This window comes from Mauremys reevesii, linkage group 1 (assembly GCF_016161935.1).
Source record: "Mauremys reevesii isolate NIE-2019 linkage group 1, ASM1616193v1, whole genome shotgun sequence".
Lineage (NCBI taxonomy): Eukaryota > Metazoa > Chordata > Testudines > Geoemydidae > Mauremys > Mauremys reevesii.
This window is the reverse complement of record NC_052623.1, coordinates 101,615,522-101,635,542: the sequence shown is the minus strand read 5'-3', so window position 1 is coordinate 101,635,542 and position 20,021 is coordinate 101,615,522. Positions and strand designations below refer to the sequence as shown.

At 41.2% G+C, this 20,021-nt stretch overlaps 1 long non-coding RNA gene across 1 annotated transcript in view; it reads right to left on the bottom strand.

Annotated features, from left to right (window-relative positions):
• LOC120395947 overlaps positions 1-20,021 on the bottom strand; it is a 38,676-nt gene that overhangs the window by 2,212 nt on the left and 16,443 nt on the right. The gene's annotated exons all lie outside the window — the stretch shown is intronic.

Sequence of the window (20,021 nt, the reverse complement as noted above, 5' to 3'; positions counted from 1 at the left end):
CATACACAAGAGGATCACCAAAGAAACGTATACCTGGCTAGAAACTGGCTGCAACACATGGGGACTACAGGTCAACCTGATATTTCAGCCCCAAAACAGGCTAAGATTTTATTAGAGACATGAAAATCAAACACACCCCAAATTGTTGGTACCTGGGCCTCACAATAAAAAATTATCCTCAAGGAGCTTCAAAGTGGCTATAAATCACTAGAAGAAAAATTCTGCAGGCATTCTGTCCATAAAGAAACTACTAGATAGCTTTAAATACAACACTTTGATAAAACTACTGCCATTTGACCATGTACTTCAACCCATTCTACTATGTGGGAATGAAATCTGGGGCTGAATTTTAGTATCTGCATTGGGATCAAACCTCAACAGAAAACTTGTATCTGTAAGGAGCTCCAGCAACCATGGCTGCAGAACAGTATTTGGTCAACTTCCCCTGCTAATCCATATATAAAAAAAAGCATTTAACTTCTGATACCATCTCAACCAAAGCAGTTACCACTCCCTCCAACGCAAAAGCATTAGGAGATCACAATTATAGCCACACAAAAACATGATCAGCTCCTATATCACCACATGCCAGACTCAACAACTCCAACCTCCTGACCAATGGAGCAAACAGCCGCACACAAAACTGAAACTTTCTCAAGTTGCAACATAAAGGAGCAATATATGTGTGGCATTGAGAGGAACAATGAGCTAGATTGCTACAGTTCCCTGCACAGAACTATCATACCAGGAGGGACTATCTTATTACAGTGAAATGTGAAAAATTAAGGCAGAATCCCACCAAATATAGAATCAGTCTACAAACTGCAGTGGAGACTGGGAAGTTCAAAGCATGTGCTCACTAGGTTGTATAGTCATTATGACAGAAGAGTTTGAAGAAAGAAATACACTTTCTACTCTAGTGTCCAAATTACAAAAGAGTGGAGAAAAATATTTTTCTCAAATTATCAGGAAATATAAAATACTTTTAATCAAAAAGTGATGAAGAACCAACCCCCCTCCCCCAAAAAACCCCTCAAGCAAACCAGTCAGACTGTGCCAAATCCTGGGAGAAAGAAGAAATGACAAAGAGGGTATTACACTAGGTAGCAATCTACCACCACAGCAAGAATGGATACTAATGACTAACAAACCTCAAACACAGTGTGAAGCCCTGTTCTGGATTGATTGTATTACCTCTGACAGACACTTAAGGATCCTGTCTCTTTTGTGCACTTTAGCAATGACTGTTTATCTTGTTATGCCCGTAAAATATTATTGAACTGAACTGTAGTACCTAATCTGAGTATTATTATATTTTCACAAAGTCTCTCAAAAAAAAAAAACACAGGAAAGATTTTGAAAAGAGATATGCATCTCTCTCTGCCCAGACTTTATTATAGATCATTAGGGTTGGAAGGGACCTCAGGAGATCATCTAGTCCAACCCCCTGCTCACAGCAGGACCAATCCCCAAATGGCCCCCTCAAGGATTTAACTCACAACCCTGGGTTTAGCAGGCTAATGCCGAAACCATTGAGCTATCCCTCCCTCTACAAATATGAAGGTGTATGATCCTACAAATATGAAGGTGTTTTATTTCCTATCTATGGTATTAAGAATTTCTTTTTTATTTTAAAAGAACATAACTAACACAAGACTGCCTTACTGTGAGGCAACTGTAAAAAACAACATTCTCACCTGTACAGAATCTAGCAAACAAAAAATGTTTTACATTTTGGGGGAAATGCAGTATATCACATGGTTTTACTCAAATATGAATCCCTAAAGAAAAAACAAAAACAAAAAAAACCCCATTTGTACTATACTTTCATTTTGCCATGCTATTTGTTAATAACTGTAACATCAGTAAAGTTCAATTTAAATTATATCAAAATTTGGTGAAAACCATTATAATTTCTGAAGAATTCCCAGTGGAAATATTAGGAAACTTTTCATTAACAAAACATGCTTAATTTCAGAGAAATGCTATGACGTTTACAGATTATTGTGCTGCTCATGCAGTTGATGAGTCCCACTGAAGTCAATGAAGCTCTGTGTGGACACAGAGATGCACTGAATTACAGAATAGAAACTTTGTTTGCTCTCTGCAGGTTAATATAAAGAAAAAGCCTCTTACCTGAAGACCTTATAAACTAACAAAAACTGATGTTAAAAATTAACAAGCCTTTTGAACAGACTTTCAGATTTATTGTCTATATATCAACCACTTACCCTAGGTATTGCATTATCCCTTTCAACTTTAAGAAAACTTTCTAAGCTGTTTGTTGTGTTCTTTAGTTCTGCAAAAATTTCTTCTTTTGACATAAATGAAATATATCATCTCCCAAAGATCATTTAAATCATATGCCTTCGTCTTGCTTTGTTTATCCAAATCAGGCCTTGGTGTAAACTTATTTGACAGGTACACAGATAAGTTAAAGCATTCTTTGTAATCATCTCTATCCATCATCTTAATTGAGACTCCCAAATCCTTCAGTCACCATGAGCCTCTCTATTCTGACTCATTGGAAAAATAATATATACTCGAAGCTTTTATTTTCAGAGATATTTCACTTCTGAATTTCAAGAGAAAAGTGATACTATCACTGCAGCTACCACAGGATTTGTATGAAATTAGAAATGTGACTTTCTATTTTTCTTTGGTTTAGGGTTCATTTGTCTGGATGTATTCTTAAATTTTCTTTAGAACTAGAACTTCTGAATGTTCATCACAAGGATTATTGCAAGCATAACCCCTATAGTGGTGGGGTTAATTTAGGGGTTAGCAGGCAGGCCACGGCTCAATAGTATCCAAAGTCGTAGGGATGAATAGTATGGGCAGTCTAGGGGCCTGGCACTCAAGTTACAGTCTGTCCTCCTCCGGGTTACCGCCAGTGGGACTAGAGGCAAAGGGAAGGGAAGGGCAGGGGGACCCAGCCCTCCCTCTCTACCAGATCCCAGCCCAGGGCCTAAGTAGGGAGCAATTGCAAGGTGGTTTCCTTCCCCTTTAGCTGATGCCCAAACTAACCTCCCCAGGGCCATTTCCTTCCCCCACCCAATGATCTCTTCAGTCTGGGGTATGGTCACAGCCCTCTGCTTCTCTCCTCACAGAGGGCTACTCAAGCAGTCTCAGTGATTTAGATTGTCAGTCAGGGCTTCCCAGCTCCCTCTGCAGTGTCCAGTGATTTCCCCCTTATCAGAGAAAAGGGGAGAGAAAAAGGGGTCACACCTCTGGCTGCCCAGTTGGGTCTTACTCACAGTCCAAGTCCTTCCCCTGTGGATTTCTCTGTCCCAGCAGGTACTAACTGGCTTCCCTTCCTGTAAACAGCCTCTCCTTCACTTTCCCCCAGCTTGATTGCCAGAGTCCCATTTTAAGCAGGTCCTCTATTTAGAGTATGCTATGCAGCTGATGAAGGTTGGGATCTACATAACCCTGTTAGTCATAGTGAGGGGTCTGTAAATCCCATCAAACTCATAATTTCAAAATGGGTGTGGTTTTTTGTTCCAAACTAAAGAGCAGCAGTGTTTTGTTGGGTGTAGTTATTAAAGTTTTCTTGGAATTCTTCCTTAGATGGTACTTGCCTAAACTTTCCTCTGAATACTAGAGAGAAAGTCCTGATCAAACTCTGTAAAACTTGAAAAGAGCAGTTTACTTTTAAATAAATGTCTAACTGCATAAAAGTTAAACACATAAATGACATTATTTTAGAAATTCATGAAGAACAATTTCCTCTTCCTTCTTGATAGGGATTTAAGTATAAGTAGCTGAAAGACAAAACACACCCTAAGTCAAGCAATCTGAACTCTTTAGAGAAGTTGAAAGGTCAAATGGCAGATGGCTCTCATGCCTGAGAAGATGACAAAGGCCCTGATCCTGCCCTATGGTCCGTACAGGCAAAGTCCACAAAATAAGAACATAAGAACGGCCATACTGGGGCAGAGCAATGGTCCAATAGCTCAATATTCACTTTTCTGACAGTGCCAGATGCTTCAGAGGGAATGAACAGAATAGGGTAATTATTGAGTGATCCATCCACTCTTGTCCAGTCCCAGCTTCTGGCAGTTGGAGGTTTAGGGACATGGGGTTGCAACTCTGACCATCTTGGCTAATAGCTATTGATGGACCTATCCTCCATGAATTGATCCTTTGATTCTTTTTTGAACCCAGTTATACTTCTGGCCTTCACAATCTCCCGTGGCAATGAGTTCCACAGGTTGATTATGCATTGTGTGAAGAAGTACTTCCTATGTTTGTTTTAAACCTGCTGCCTGTTAATTTTATTGGGTGATCCCTGGTTTTGTGTTATGTGAGGGGTAAATGACACTTCCTTATTCGCTTTTCCCACACCATTCATGATTTTATAGATATGTCTATAATTCTTATAATTAGTCATCCCTTGTCTAAGTGAACAGCTTTTTTAGTCTTCCCTCATATGGAAGCTGTTCCATACCCCTAATCATTTTTGCTGCCTTCTCTGTATCTTTTTCAATTCTAATACTTCTTTTTTGAGATGGGAGAGACAAGGTGGGTGAGGTAATGTCTTTTATTGGACTAACTTCTGTTTGTGAGAAGGACAAGCTTTTGGGATGGGGAAACCAGAACTGCATACAGTATTCAAGGTCTGGGTGTACCATGGATTTATATAGTGACATTATGATATTTTCTGTCTTGTTATCTATCCCTTTTCTAAAGGCTCTTAACATTCTGTTAGCTTGTTTGACTGCCACTGCAGTTTTCAGAGAACCATCCACGATCACTCCAAGATCTCTTTCTTGAGTGATAACAGCTAATTTAGACACCATCATTTTGTATTTATATTCGGGATTTTGTTTTCCAATGTGCATTACTTTGTATTTATCCACATTCAATTTAATCTACTATTTTGTTGCTCCATCATTCAGCTTTGTGAGATCCCTTTGTAACTGTTCTTTACTATAGTTTCAACCAATACTGAAGTTAGTCTTACTGGCCTGTAATCGCTAAGATTATCTCTGGAGCCTTTTTAAAAAAATCAGCATTACATTAGCTATCCTCCAGTCATCTGGTACAGAGGCTGACTTAAGCGATAGGTTACATACCACAGTCAGTAGTTCTGCAATTTCACATTTGATTTCCTTTAGAACTCTTGGGTGAATAACCATCTGGTCTGGTGACATATTGTTTAATTTATCAATTTGCTCCAAAGCCTCCTCTACTGACATCTCACTCTGGGACAGTTCTTCCCTTTTGTTACCTAAAAAGAATGACTCAGATCTGGGAAACTCCCTCACATCCTCTGCAGTGAAGACTGATGCAAAGAATTCATTTAATTTATGTTTATGGCAACCATGCAAAATAGTAATACCCATTTCCCAAATTTCCAGCTTCTATTCTGATAATTTTTACAATTCATATATAATTTCTCAATTCAAAATTCTGCAGTGCATATTGATGATTAAAACTTTAAGCACAGCATAAAATTAATTAAATGCAATATTAAGATAAATTGTAATCAATATTATAGTGACTGCATTATTTATTGTCATATTTAATTCAGTAAAAGCTTCAATTATTCAGTTAATTGAAGCTGCTGCAGAATATCAAGTCTGCTGGACCAGCTTGCTGCAGAATCTAGGTGCCTTGCTATATAATTTAAGTTGATCTTTTCACAGAGCACATAGGGCCTTGATTATAACCAGTTTTCCCCAGGTTAAGTTTCAAATGTATACATTAGCAAATTATCTTGAAAAGCACTTTAGCACAGATGGGATCATTCATAGGAGCAGTACACTGAAATCTTCACCCCTTAAGTCATAGCTCCTTATTTACTGTGCTACCTTGAGGTTCCATCATGAAATCTCTGGTTAGTGAGGTGGATTGTAAACATTATGCTGTTAGATGAATAACTGTTAGTCTTCCTTGAATCACGTTCTTTTGGCTTTTCAGCAGATTCCATACTTTATTCAGAACATTAGAAGCTGAAATTCAATTCAGACATTAACAACCAAAAAAAGTAACAAAGTATTCCTAAACAGTCATCTTAAGTATGCAGAATAGAAATTTAGACAGCAGAGCTGAGATACATGCAGAAAACATTGAGACAGGGAGTCCAGTTTTGATTTATATTTACCGTTTTTTTGTTGCTCCAGTAGGCAACCTGTTTGTTAAGCAAAATGAATGTCTATAATTCTTTAAGGAGCCTTTGATGTCTCTTTGGAGAGTTTGAAGTACTGTATAGTCTATTTAGAAATATTTCTTGTAGATTTTCAGTAATTTTCTTCCTTTTTTAATTATTGGAACTATTTGCATGAAAACTTGATCTTTGTTGCTTAAAATGTCATCTCTTTCTACAAAGTGTTCCTCACCTAAAGTTAAAATCCTCTTGACATCATGCTTATCTCCACACTAACTAATGATATTATAAACAGAGATATCAGAGGGGTAGCCGTGTTAGTCTGGTTCTGTAGAAGCAGCAAAGGTGCCACAGGATTCTTTGCTGCTTATAAACAGAGAATTATAATTTATTATTTCACGACAAGAGTAAGCAATAGCAGCAGATGAACTTCTAAGCCTCAAAGATCTTGTTTTTCATGCAAATCAAAATAAAGACAAATGGAAAGAGAAATTCTGAATATGTTATGTAAGCAGAATTGTCTCCATACAGAATGTACTTTAAGTGCTCAGTGAGGCATCAGTGAGTCTTTAAAAGGGAAAAGGTGTTAGTCCATTTCTGAAAATATGGAATACATACACTGAAAAAAATGACAAAAATTAGTTTCATGCAGTACAATGATTAGGGCCAAATCCTTTCTCAATATCCTGTACTAATCCTGTGTAGCTTGACACAGCACAAGGGTTTCCTATGAAGGTATGTGTGGGGGGATGAGGAATCTGCCATGCCACAGACTGCAGTGTCCCAGGACCGTGGTAGCCACCTCAGTATTTGTGACCTACTTTCAAGAGAGGATTTACTTCATATATAAAGATCCACTGTCTTCGCTCTTGCCTTGGCCCTAGCCTCCCCTGTGTATTGGTAGACACACATACCAGAAGAGCCGCTATCACGCATAGCTGCAGACATCTGGCACAAAGTCCCCAAATTGTGCCTTTACAAACACTGTAGAGTGGGATTGCACCAGTTTTCCTTCATCTGAAATATTCTGTTTCAAGGAAGGTGGGGTAGGATTTGTTCCTAAATTAAGAGGCAGCACAATCCCCCTTTTAATCTGAACCATCTACTATGTCCTTCACAGCTTCATGGCTCTGCTTTCAGAATTGTGTTATTTTTAAGACGGTGTGGTATAGGAAGAATATTAAACGGCGAAGAGGAGGTGTGAAATATATTCTGAGTACATTTGAGATGTGTTTCCCTGAGCTGAAACAGATTGGAGAGTCTATCAACACCACACAAGGAAAAAAATCCTCTTGAGTCTCAGAATCAAATGAAATTATCTCATCTGTTTCCCAGGTTGCACACATAGTATCAATTGTGACAGACATTTTAAAATTAACTGTTTTACACAAAGATGAACCTGAGTCTTTAAAAGATCATATTCTTCTAATAAACATATCTGAAGGGGAATGACTCCAGGGCTGAACAGAATTACTGTCTCTGAACACATAGTGCCTGCTCTGAATGAACATGAATTTTGTGGCTATGATTTTTTTAAAATACATTTGAACAGTACTCAGAAATAAAAATAACTCTTATTTTTTCCATTGAATAAACATCAAGATAGAAAACCAGAATTAATACATAGAAGCAAATTAAGATGATGGGTGGAGGTATATGCTAGTTACAGGCAAACCTCTAAAGGTTGGGATCCTAATTCAGTTCCACTTAAATCAGACTTTTTTAGGTATTTCCATTCTTCCTACTTCCAGATGGAAGATTATGGAAATACAGGTATTTCAGTAATTCCTGGTTTTGGTCAGCATGGAAATAAAGAGGGCCTGAAATATAAAATATGCAAATGTGAAACTGTAAACAAATCATCTTATGTCATTACGGGGTCAGAAGCTGAAAAGCAGATGCCTACAGGGTATGAAACCTCTTGGGTTTTCAGTGCTGATTTAGTGTTGTGCAGTGTTCTTCTGTGCCTGCCACTAGAAATATAAGCTACTGTAAGTATCATTAAACCAGAAGAATGTCTCCATAAACAGCATTACCATCCCAGTTAAACAGGAGCTTGAGGCTCCTTATCCAGATCTGTTTGTGACTTTTCTGTTTACTCTGCCTATAGCCCCCTATTAAATTAAACCCAGACATTCATACAGGAGGGAGCAGAATTGCAGATCTGGACATTGCTCAGCCCTGCTGAGATAAATCACAGTTGATATACAGGGCACTGCAACCCAGGATCTGTCTGAGAGTGGGAGAATCATGTGATTCCGCTCCAAAAGACAGGTGATGGCTCGAGACCTTAGACCTAAAGGGGGTGCACTTGGAGAGACCAGTAGGGGTCAGAGATGCAGTTAGCATGGTAACTTCAGCAGTGCCCATTATTCCTATGTTACCTGGTCCAAGGATATGACCCTAATAATGGGTTTCATTATTTTAATAAACCTAGACCAAAATTCAGTTGGTAGGATGACCACTGGTTGATGTGAAGTCCACTGACAAAACATGGTCAAATACTGACTGTCTGAGTCACACCAGAGTTCCATTGAAATCAGTGGGACTAGTCACATGAATAAGGCAAACAAGGTTTAACCCATAATACATTGCTTAAACCCACTTTAACTCTCTTTTCTGTACATTCTCTCTTTTTTTCCTGTCATATTTTAATATAAACAAAAAAATTACCCTATTTCATCAATCTGCCCTCTCTGAATTATTCAGTGATCATACAATCCATTATCTGTGATATCAAAATCACTGCAATGACAGTGAAACATCACAAACATTGGATGGTGACTGTGATGCTGGGAGCCAACTGGCAGAGCCTCCCTCCCCCCCAGTACTGTAGCTCACATCAGGCCTGACACACTCATTGCCTTAACACACTGTTGTCATAATATATATCTCAAAGGTGTCATGTAAGGTATCATATGTAAAGGTGACAGACTGGTCCTGAAAATCCTTGTGTGATGTTTGGATGGATTGTATTAAAAAGTTATAGATGTGTGCTGAAAATATGTTCTGAAAATGTGTTGGGAGGTAGACATGAATCCAAACTGCCCTAGACAAATGAATTTTGTATTTACCTGTCTGACTGGCTTAGTTACAGGGAGAGGACAATAGAAGTATATTTACATATAAGGAAAACAAAGCCATCAAGCTAAACAAGTGGGCAAGAAGTCCATTTAATAAGCATGATGTGGGACACAATGTGTATCCCAGCTTCCTAGCTCTTGAGGCAGAAACAATGGACTTTCATTAATACAAAGGGAGCTAAAAGACCTTTTAGTTATCCATCACAGAGGGGATGATAGAGTACAGCACCCTTTGAGTCTATGAAAGCTGCATCCTCTTGGCCTGCAAGGCAAAAGCTGCTGCAAACTTGATGTGAATAACCTGCTTAGACAAAGATTATAATGCTGAAATTAGGTTTTAGGCATTAGAAAGTCTGGTTTGTTTTGTTTAGCTTGTAACTACACCTGTCTCTTTTATTCTTGTTTAGCATCACTTAAGTCTGTTCTTTGTTGATAAACTTATTCTTGGTTTATTACAAAACTATCTCAGTGCTTTGTATTAAAGTGGAGCATGAGCCCTTAGCTAAACCTACAGGCTGGTATGTTTTCTGTCTCTTTGGAGGCAGCAAACTTGATAATTTCTGTGAGTGTCACAGTGAGAGGAACTGAGCACTGCAGAAAGATGTCTCTGGGGAACTCGGGAATTGGGGTGCGTTGATTATTACCTGCAGGGCAAGTTTGGACTGTCAGAATCCTGAAGAGTTTGCTAATAAGGCAGGCAGGCTGGTGTTTCAAAGAGCTGGCACACAACTTAGCAGCAGAAAAGCTCTCACTGGCTGAGGTAGGGAAGGGTAACAGTGGTTCACAATTCTGGGCATCCAAAGCCAACTGCATGTAGAGATGGCACCTTGTATCTATAAATATATATTTTTATACTCGGGCAAAAAGACGAAGAATAAAATGCATAATGACAATGAGTTTTAGTAAAATATTAGACATATAATTAGCTGTTGGTGAAAGTGCTGAAACTATCATATAAGGCAAGCTCTCCCAGCAACTCAACTTTAGGCCAAGTAAAAAGATTCTGAATGATTCTGAAAAAATGTATAATTTACAGTGTTTGTTTTCACAGATAATCCTTGATTGCTTAGGTTTAAGTACACAGCCTAGCTGTCATCGAAGAACACCACACAACAAATCGAGATGTTAGCTGGGAGTTAATGCCAGCAGGGAAGATGGAAATATATTTGTTGTAGATCTTTTGTTTTCTTTTTGTTGTTTTACTTGTGAGAAGCACTTAGATTCTACAAGGATGGGTACCAATATCAGAACCTAGGTACACAGATGGGAAACCCAAACTCCTTGGGTGTATTGTAATATATTAGGCAGAACGATAAGTGCACAGGAAGTGTATTGGAAGAGTGCAGGTGACTGGTATAACTACTCTTCTTGAAGTGTGTCAGAAATTTTTTTGTTACATTTTTGTAATAAAATAGCCAATGAGTTCCAAGTTATGAGAGTTAATGGTATAAATACACTGGGAGAACCACAAACAACTGAGTCAATTCTGTTTTCTGTAATGACCATTTTACATGTATGTGAGTCTAAACAGTCATGGAGTATTTCAGATTGGTCCGTTGGGTGGAGAGGGGCATCAGATTTTAAAAAGGTCACCTGCTTGGGCACTTTTGAAAATCCCACTAGGTGCTTATCTGCATCATTAGGTGCCTTTGGCATTTTGTCCCTATGTCTCTTGTGGATCAGCAGGTAGGGCATGTCTACACTACAAAATTAAGTCGACCAAAGTTATGTCAATGTACAGCTGCTGCAGTAATTAAACCACTTTTGCATGTCCATACTATGCTCCTTGTGTCAGCAGTGTGTGTCCTCATTAGCAGCGCTTGCATAAATGCAGAGAGCAGCACACTGTGGGTAGCTATCCCTCTCTGCAACTCACCATCATCTGGCGCAGGGTGTTGTGGGAAAGGTTTGCAAAGCCTCATGGGGGCAAATGAGTCATGCAGGGTTGACTGGGAATATGGTTTCAATGTCCCATGATGCAGTTTTCTCCATCCCATGATATTATTTGCATCCCATAATGTTTCATGCCTCTTTTCAAAAGCCCCGCAAACCCACGTGTCCGCCATCTCTGTAAGAAGCATGGATCTTGCACTGCTCTTCAGTACTGTGCTAACTGTTATGAACAACGTGTCTGGTCCTTCAGTATTTCGGGAGCTGCCAGAGGAGCTGTGAGGGACATGACAATGCCTGGTAGGCTGACTTGCTGACAGCTGTAGAAAGAAACAATTCAAGTTTGTTCACGGAGCTGTTGCAGGCAGTGGAGTGTTGGTTCTGGACCTGAGAAACTGTTAACCCAAAATGAGATTCTTAAACTGGGTTAACTAAGGAGATGTAAATTACACCCACCTTATCCCACACCTATCATCAGGTGGTCAGTTAATGATAGAAAACATAACCATAAGGTAAGGTGCAAAACCAGGACCCCCAACATAAGGGTAACATGTATGAAACAAAACTACTTGGTTGTTAACCATGAAACAAGGGCTTAAAGCCCAGAACCAGAATACACTGTAGAGAGATAAGGAATAAATGAGGATTAACACAGTACCATGTTTCATAGGGAAGAGGCATGGACACCAATGAAGACAAGGGCTGGGAACACTGGACACCACGGATCAAGATTCAGGAACACAGGAACACGATGGGACCTCCACACAGGTGAGTTGATCTTCGGTATTCTTTTTTTCAGGTCTTCTCGGCTTGCCACGTCGTCCTGGGTGCAAGTATGCGGACACTAGCTGGAGGGACAGCCAATGACAACTGCCCTGCATGCAAGCAATGTGGCATTGGTCTGGCTATGGAAGTCCAAGTAGGGAACCAGATGGAACTAGATGGCACTAACCTGGATGCAGGTCTGCTTCTGGGGTGGGCAGCAGTGCATGAGTGTGAGCACTCGACTGTCACTCAGATGGACAGCCCTGAGGGATGGGCATCCAAGCCTTAAGTAACCTGCTGTCTCCAGGCAGATAACGAGGTCACCTGACCTTCACTTTCCCGCTCTTGGCAAAAAGGCTGCCAAAACCTTCATGAAGAAGGAGGCCCAATATGGAGGCCAACAACTTAAAAAAAAACAAAATGGCCATATAGGGGCAAGATGGTGTAAACAACCCCAAACAGAAATTTCCTTTACAAAACAAGCACAGACTGGTGGGATCGCATTGTTATGCAGGTTTGGGATGATGATCGCTGGCTGCAGAACTTTTGGATACACAAGGCCATATTCATGGAACTGTGTGCAGAGCTCATCCCAGCCCTCCAGTGCAGCTACACCAAAAATAAGAGCTGCACTCACGGTGGAGAAGCGAGTGGCCATCACTGTGTGGAATCTGGCCATGCCAGATAGCTACCGATCAGTCAAGAATCAATTTGGAGTTGGGAAATCCACCGTGGGGATTGCTGTGATGCAAGTGTGCACAGCTGTTAATCACATCCTGCTATGAAGGACTGTGTCCCTTGGCAACGTGCAGGCCATTCTGAATGGTTTTGCAGCAGTGGAGTTCCCGAACTACAGTGGGGTGATAGATGGCATGCATATCCCTATTTTGGCAGCAGACCAACTCAACAGAAAGGGCTACTTTTCTATGGTATTGCAAGCGTTGGTGGGTCACTGGGGCCGTTTTACTGACATCAATGCGAGACAATCAGGGAAGGCACACAAAGCACACATCTTTAAAAACACAGGCCTATTCCTTTCCAGACTGGCGGATTACCATTGGGGATGTGTTCCTTGGAGACCCACCCTAAACCTTACTCCTATGGTTCATGAAACCATACACCGGCCACCTCGACAGCAGCAAGGATTGCTTCAACTACAGGATCAGCAGGTGCACAGTGACTGTTGAATATGCCTTTGGCCATTTGAAAGGCCATTGGCGCTGCCTACTCACACAATTAGACTTTAGTGAAAATAAATCCCCATGGTTATAGCTGCCTGCTGTGCTCTTTAAAAGTTTTCCTTGGGGGTGGAGTGTGGAGGTGGAACACCTGGCTGCTGATTTTGAGCAGCCAGATACCAGGGCTTTAAGAAAAGCTCAGTGGGGAGCTATTTGGCTCAGGGAGGCTTTGAAAGACCATTTCAATAGTGAGCCACAGTATTGTGTGTTGTAGTGTGCTCCGCTTGGCATTGTTTTTAGCACCCCGGTATGAACCTTGTAATGAGTGCTATGTGTGTGGTAGCATAACATTGCAAATGCACCTATTGCTATTATCTTTGAACGTCAGCACCAGCCACCATATGTTGTGAACTAATAAAGATTAATTAAGTTTCCATAAATAGACTTTTATTCCAACCATATGCAAACAAAAATTGAAACTGAATGAAACTGTAAATACAGGGAAAAGAAACTTTGAAGGGGAAAGAACACACACACACACACACACACACACACACACACTCACTCTGCTCAATATCCACAGCACCAGAGGCTTGCAGGATCTCTTGGAACATGTTGTCCAATGTCCTCTTTCTTCTCCTTCTTATATGGTTGAGCCCCTCTGCTAGTGTGGGTGGAGAGACCCTTAAGGCCACATTTCCAGCTGCAAAAGACAATGCATGGAGGTACTATTGTGAGTGTTTTCATTCCCCTTGATCCACACATGTTACAAGCACGACATTCTCCCTTCCTCTTGGGATTCATAGAGATCATGGCAGCAGTCCCATACATTGTGAGTATGACCCAGGGGAAAGGGAGCGATTTGGGGGGGAGCACATGGGCATCAGTGTATGTGGATAGGACAATTGAACTGAATGCTGGCACTGTTGTCCATAGGTGGTGGTGATTTTAGCTGGTCTTAGTCCTGGCGTAACAGAAGCTAAAAGGGAACAGCTCCTGCATGCGTCTGGCTGCAGACTGGGTCCATATGCTGCTAGCTTGTGTGTTGCAATGGTGCCTGCTGAAGTAATTGCTGAGTGGCACAGGAAAGTATCATTCCATGGTGGAATAAATAAGGCAGCCCTCCCCAGAAACCATTGGCAGAGGATTGCAAACTACCTCCGGGAAAGTTTCTTCAAGATCTCTATGTTGGATTCACTGGTCATCCCAGTGCACATAAACAAACTGTTCTGTAGGGCCCCCTCTCCCTAGCTGTACAGTGGAATGAGTAGCAGATAGCAACTCTACCTCTATTGGCTATTTCGCTACCTCTTCTTGCATGATTAAAAAAAATTGTAAGTAAACAGATGTGTCCCTGCAATATCACTTCAAACTGCATACTTACCAAAGGTTCCTTTCCTTGCATCAGGCTCTCTAGTGCTGGACGGTAGGGACTGGCTTGACTGCTCCAACTTCAGAAAAAGGCCCTGGCTTGCCACACCACTGAATCCCCCAGTTGCCTGTCCCCCATACTCCTAGTCCTCCTCTTCATTGTGCACTGCGGGGGCCTGTGACTCCATTTCCCCCAAAGTATTCATGGGGCTCTTGGCAGCACAGGTGGGGTCTGCCCCAAGGATGGCATGCAGCTGTTTGTAGAAGCGGCATGTCTGCAGCTCCGCACTAGAGTCACTGTTTGCCCCCATTGCCTTCTGGTTTGCCTGCTGCAGTGCTTTGATTTTCACGCGGCACTGCTGCGTGCCCCTGTTGTAGCCCTTCTCCTCCATGCTCCAAGTGATCTGGCTGTAGATGTCAATGTTATCTGGAGTGGCTCACGACCATAAGTGCCAATCTCAGGTCAGACTGTCAGAGAACAGGGCAGACACCCCAAACTGATAGTGTAATTAGATTTCATCAAGCCAAAAACAAATGTGCACTCCTGGATCACTGGGGGAGCCGTGTTAGTCTGGATCTGTAAAAGCGGCAAAGAGTTCTGTGGCATCTTATAGACTAACAAACATATTGGAGCAGGAGCTTTCATGTCGAGCTGACGAAGTGGGTATTCACCCACGAAAGCTCCTGCTCCAATATGTTTGTTAGTCTATAAGGTGCCACAGAACTCTTTGATGCTTTTCCTGGATCATTATAACAGTATTACCATGGAGTCACAGTCCATTCTCTTGTAAACAAACTAAAGATTAATTAAGAAAAAGAAATGAGTCATTGAGAGGTTACAGCAGGTAAAATACATTAACAGGTGAGTCAAAGTTTGTAAATCCAAATGACAGCAGGGATGTCGTAATCTGCTAGCTTTCCAAAAGTCTCTCAGGGTCACCCAGAATAACTCTGGGGATCTCCGCCTTGCATCTGAAACACTTCCCTGTAAGTCTCCAAACAGTTCAGAGATGCAGGATCATTCCATGACTCCATTTTTATAGCTTTTCCACACAGAAAGCTATCTGATAAATGCCTTTACTCCTCCATGACCCCTTGCTTTGAAATTAGCATTTCCTGTTACAGCCATTAAGTCCTTCATTAGCATTTCCAACGTTCCATTCGGGTTTGATGAGTTTAATCACAGGGAGATACACAATGTAAAAAGTTGTGTAAGAGCAAACAACAGTCTTTCATTAGTTTTCATGAAGTTTTAACACCCAAATACTACCTTATATTAACACACCTTTGCTCTATGGTTATTAAATTACAGGCTATACATAACATAGAAGTAATAGAATAGCAAACTACAGGATATAGGCAGATGAAAACAATACAATCAACATCTGCTTTGGTCCTTATTAGCATACGAGTGAATTAGTTTGAATGCATACCAGCACTTTACAGTTCTTTGATGTACACATACAAATGAATTGGCCTATGGCTTTGGCCTGAGCTTGTATGTCAGCATCACAGATCTTTCTACAGCTGGATAGGAGGAGCAGTGCCTTCACAGCCTCTTCTCCCCACAGACCCAGAAGATCCACCATGTTGTGTACTCCAGGCAGGAGCACATTTGCTGAGTGGAGCCAGCATGGTCAGCTGGACAGTTGCTATGTGAGGTCTCCACGCTGACCAAACAGGAAATGGAATTTTAAAGTCACAGCATTTTAAAAGGGGAGGGGCATGTACCTGCATACCTGGCCTCCAAGCAGCGGAGTTCAAAACAGTGACCAGAGCAGTCATGATCGGGCATTGTGAGACATCTCCTGGAGGCCACTAAAGTCAACATAAGTAATGCAGTGTCTACACTAACACTGTGTTGACCTAAGTGCTATGCCTCTCATGGAGGTGAAGTTATTAAATCGCTGTAGTGGGCGAGTTACATCTGCGGGAGCAACCTTTTAGTGTAGATGCTTACAGAGTTAGGTCAACACAGTAAGCTGTGTTGCACTGACCTAACTCTGTAGTGTAGACCAAGTCATAATGAAATCCCCTCCTAGCTTAAAGAGGAACAAGCACCTCAAGACAGCAGATTGTAAGCACAGCAGATGGACTTCTTTCACACACACGAAAATGGTTCAGCATTAGTTATAAATAACTTTCTTTTGTTTAATCCAAACGGAACAATAAAACAATTTCTTCCTGTATAGAACTAAGTCAAGTTAAAGCACAGAAAGACAGGTTAATACAGCAGAGAGAATTTTAAGCCTGGCTTGTTCACTTTTCTCTGAAATTATATCCTTATTGATTTTGAGCATGGTTTTTGTCTCCGATACTGAAAAAACAGATGTTAAAATCAGTTTATTGGAGGTGGAGGGGGGGATTTTCCCTATTGGTTTTGAATGCTGATCTGAGACACTAGATGGCACCCTTCATATGTATCATGCCTGTTGATTAAAATAGAACCTCATCTGAATTCTGGTGAAAGATGACAACTATTTTTGAAGCAACTGGTACATCCATATGGACCATGCTGACGAAGGTGCCAAAAATATCACAGCAGTACCTACACTGATGACGTCCAGAGTAAAACACCTTTTCCCTTGCCCTGGCTTCTTATATAGGTTGGACATATTCACATTCTAGCCAGCTTGACAAAGAAGAAACACCATTTTTTAAAGGATATGAATGTTAAGTACTTATAATGTAATTTAGGCTAATAGCCTCAGTAAGAGCCAACCATACCGTGGGCCGCTACTGTATATTCCCTGTATTTTCTCTACTATTGATCTCAGAATCCTGTACTGTCATGTTTTTTGTAAGCATGAAATACTAGTGCTAGTCTTGTGATAATGACAAACAAGCTGCCAATTAAAATGGCTACAGGCCAGCAGTGGGCAGAAACAACCCTTCCTTCCTTCCTTCCTCCCCCTTGCACTGCAGGTGGGAGCCAGTCAGTCAGTGTGCCCTGATCCCTGTTGTCGGATGGCAGCAGGAGCAGTTGGGACAGACCCAGAGTTCAGTTACTGTTAGAACCAAACTCCTCCTCCCTCCCTCTACAAAAGGAGGAGGGAGGGGAAACTAGCAGGAGTCCAGGTTGCCCCTCCTCTCGTGCACCCATATGTGTGTGGGAATGGGAGGGTCGTGTGCATGTCCCAACAGCTTCCAGGCCCACTGATGACACACGCTGGTTAGCAGGTGAGCATTTTCATCTGATAAGCATTCTTTCTACACCAGAGTAATAACTGACTGTATAGAAGCACAAGGCATGGATATATGCATGCAGAAACAAATTCATCCTAGTGCGGAGGGTTAGTGCAAGGCCCTATGTACCACATAAATCCCACATTAAGAGGTAACTACCTCAGAAGTCCCCAGACTGTGGAACTGATGTGTTCCTACTGCACAAAGAAAGAAAGTTGGATCCAGGGGCTGCACATCCCCTGCCTGGCACACAGTCCAGCCTGGCAAGCAGGGCCGGCTCTACCATTTTTGCCGCCCCGAAGCAAAAAAAAACAAAAAACTACTCAGACTGTGCTGCCTCAAGAATGGATGGAATGCTGCCCCTTAGCATGTGCCGCCCCAGGCACGTGCTTCCTCCGCTGTGCCTGGAGCTGGCCCTGCTGGCAAGCACTCACTTTGCAGAGAAGTGGAGAAGGCTTTGGTAGACCAGAAGAAACCAGACCATTTCAGATTTTGATAGGGTGGGGCAACTTTAATCATGATTCCAGGAGCTACTTGGGCACCTGAAAACTCTTGGGTTTTTTTAGATAATAACTTAGAAATTATTATCTGACAGGAGTATTGTATCTGATTCCTGTATAAAGAAAGAAAAATAAATATTAGACCTACTCAGCTCTAATACTAACATGTTCTAACATCGTGTGTCAATTCACTTAAGGAACACTGGTTAGGTTTAAAAATTTAATGTATATACTCACTTTGCTACTAACTCTTGAATACAACAATTGGAGCAATCTAGAAAAATCTAGATTACTTTCTATCACTTCTTTGCAGTTCACCAATCTTGGAATAGATCATTTAACTTTTGGAAACACCCTACTAAGGCAAGGCCCCCTGAGTTTAAACTGCACCTGCCCGGGGCTCTAGGAGTGTTAACCTACTACAAATAATAGACTAGAAACTGACTTTACACAGAAGTGAAACTGACACGTTCTAGTCACTTTCACAGTATTGCCAACCCCAAGTGTTTGAAAATCATGAATCAGGCTCACCAAAAATCATGAGATTGGCTTTAAAATAATGAGATTATGTAAAAATAATAGATTTGGTGTTCTTTTAATTTGCATTCTGCAGATTGCCCATGAGGGCTATAAACTTCATTTTTCTTTAAGAACGAAGGCTGAAATAATCACATATCCACTTGACTCCAGGAGCTGGGGCTTTAAGGAAAACAATAATTATCATGAAACTCATGACAAAATCATGAGAGTTGGCAACATTACTTTCATTTCTGTTTAAAGGCTACTTACTTTCCAGAAGGGTCTTAAACACAACACTACAGTGATTGAGTTGCAGTTTTCACAGGAGAATATTTAAAACTAAACACCAAGAAAATTCCACATTTTAAAGCTGAGAAAAAAATTGAGGCTTCTGAGGTATATCAGGGCCACTGCAGGCAGGAAAGGAAAATAAACAAGCACAGGAGTTCTGGGCAGCTCTTCCTCTTGAAAGAAAGTTGGAGGGTTAAATCTTCTAGTCTTCAATCAAGTAAGACTTTGATTGCCATCGGTGCCTCCACTCATAGATATGAACATCACAGTGAACACGTGATAACGTGTGGTCAATAACTATACTCTTCATACTTAAATATCTGAGCCATCTTATCCACAGTTGTACATCTTATACAGCGTGGCTCATGGACTACATTTTCTGGCATATTCTGAACAATGCTGAGCAGACAGGTGGTACCCAGTGAATAATACAAATCATGACAATAACCATCAACTTTAGAGACTCTATGGATGCAATTTCTGTTCTTTGTTCTGAATTGGCCTGGATACAGTTGAAACCCTAAGAATTTGAGGCATAAACACATCTGACTCTCTCTCTGTCTCTCTATCTTTCTTCATCCTTCCTGACTGCTATGCTACTTTTCATACTGTCAACCATGATAGACTTCCCAAGCGCCTGGGATCAATTGCTGGAGTCTCAGAGAACTAGCCTTCTTGGTTTTGCTCCCATCTATCAGAGTCTTCTTTTTTTGCAGCATGCAGCAAAGGGATAGGCTGGTCCAGTTGGTAGGATGCTGGTCCTGAAAGACCTGGGTTCTACTCCCGCCATGAACTTCTTGTATGACCTCATGCCAGTGCCTTAGGGACAGAGTTTCAAAGGTTTTTAGGCACCCAAAGATACAGCTAGGCATCTGGTTTACAAAGCACCTAACGTTTTAGGGGCTTTTGACAATCCCACTAGTTGCCTAAATATCTTTGAAAAATCTGGCCTGTAGTCCCTCTGTGCTCAGTGCCCCATCTGTACACTGGGGATAAGAGCACTGCTCTACCTCACTGAGGGGTTGTGATGTGAGGTGCTCAAATACTATGGTGGTGGGGCACATAAGTACCACAGGTAGCATAGGAACTTCTCTATATCACTGCTATCCCTTTCTTGAGTTTTGGC